At 54.9% G+C, this 1,430-nt stretch overlaps 1 protein-coding gene across 1 annotated transcript in view; it reads left to right on the forward strand.

Annotated features, from left to right (window-relative positions):
- The window catches only part of RNF41 (ring finger protein 41), a 15,521-nt gene that overhangs the window by 999 nt on the left and 13,092 nt on the right, over positions 1-1,430 (forward strand). The gene's annotated exons all lie outside the window — the stretch shown is intronic.

The following is a 1,430-nucleotide window of genomic DNA, read 5'->3' on the forward strand; positions in this document are numbered from 1 at the left end:
CTCTTCCCGCGGTTTTTTCGGGATGTGGGCAGGAAGTTGGAATGGTTCTCATGGGAGCCCATCCCGAATCCCGCCCCATTCCCGATGGGAACGAGCCAGGGCAGAGCCGAGCAGAGACTTTTCCACGTGGAAAAAGCGGCGAGCCCGGATCTGGGATGATTCCCTGCTGGTAAACCAGGCTGAGGTGGGGGAAATCGTGGATCTGGGAATGCTGGAGCGAGGCGATTCCCCGCTGCCGAGCATTCCCGGGAGGATTTTCCTCACCTGCGGAATATTTTCCGAGGGATTCCTTGTGGGAATATCCACGAACTTCCCTTCCCCCTCCATGGAGGAAATGCTGGATTTGGAGCATTCCCATGGTTCTGCCAACCTTTGGAATATTTCCAGGCATCCCAAAATACTTCCCAGAGTTAGGAATTGCCCCACTGGGGAAGCGGAGGGCAGCGTTCCTCCTTGCCCAGCTCCCGGTACAATTCCGGAGCCACCGTTTTTTCCCCGTTTCCCGTTAGATCCCGGCTCCTGCCCGGGCAAAAATTCCCTCCAATTTCCAAAACCCTTTGGATTTTGATGGATATTTCGGTCCCTTTGGCAACTTTCGCTCCCTGGACGTGAGGAAAATCCCGCAGATCCACGCTGGAGGCCGTTGGGATTCGGATTCCCTGGGTGCTTCTGGCTTTTCGTTATCTGTTAACCACTCCTATTCCAGCCGATTTTCCTACCACAGCCTGAAAATTCCATGGATTTGAGGCAGCTATCCCCAAAAACCTCTGCTTGAAACCTTTGGGAGCAACGCTTCCCAGCGGGAGAAGCTTTTTGGAGGTGAATCCGTTGGGTTTTGTCCCTGCTGAGAGGGGGAAAATTCGGGTTTGGAGAAGGAATTTTCTTTGGATCCCTGTGTCCCAACACAAGGATTGGGAAGCACCTGAAAGGGTTCATGAGGAAAATCCAGAATTTTCCCTTTGGGTGAAGGGATCCAACCCCAAATCCCGAGGTTTTTTTTTCCCCGTGGATCCGGAGCTCTTTTGGGATCATCCCAGTGGCGCTTCCTGGGAGCTCTGGAGTCGCATTCCAGCCGGGATCGGGGCCGATCCCTGTTTTTGGAAGGCTGGGAATGCTGCTGTTGCTCTGTGGGGTCATTAGCAGGAGGGTTAATTAGGGTTAATGAGGCTGGGGGTGCTGCACAGGCAGAACTGGTTTGGGGCTCCCTCACCAGTTATTCCCAGTGGAGAATCTGGAGCCGGGCAGGGAATTCCTGGGAGAACGGGACCAGGCTGGGAATGTTCTGAGCTGTGCAGGGCAGGTTCCCGGCTGGTATTCCATGGATTTTTGGGATGGGGTCTGAGCTGCACAGGGGAGGTTCCTGGCCGGTATTCCATGGATTTTTGGGATGGGGTCTGAGCTGTGCAGGGGTGGTTCCCGGCCGGTGTCTC

This window comes from Corvus brachyrhynchos, unplaced genomic scaffold (assembly GCF_000691975.1).
Source record: "Corvus brachyrhynchos isolate BGI_N302 unplaced genomic scaffold, ASM69197v1 scaffold1061, whole genome shotgun sequence".
NCBI classification, from domain to species: domain Eukaryota; kingdom Metazoa; phylum Chordata; class Aves; order Passeriformes; family Corvidae; genus Corvus; species Corvus brachyrhynchos.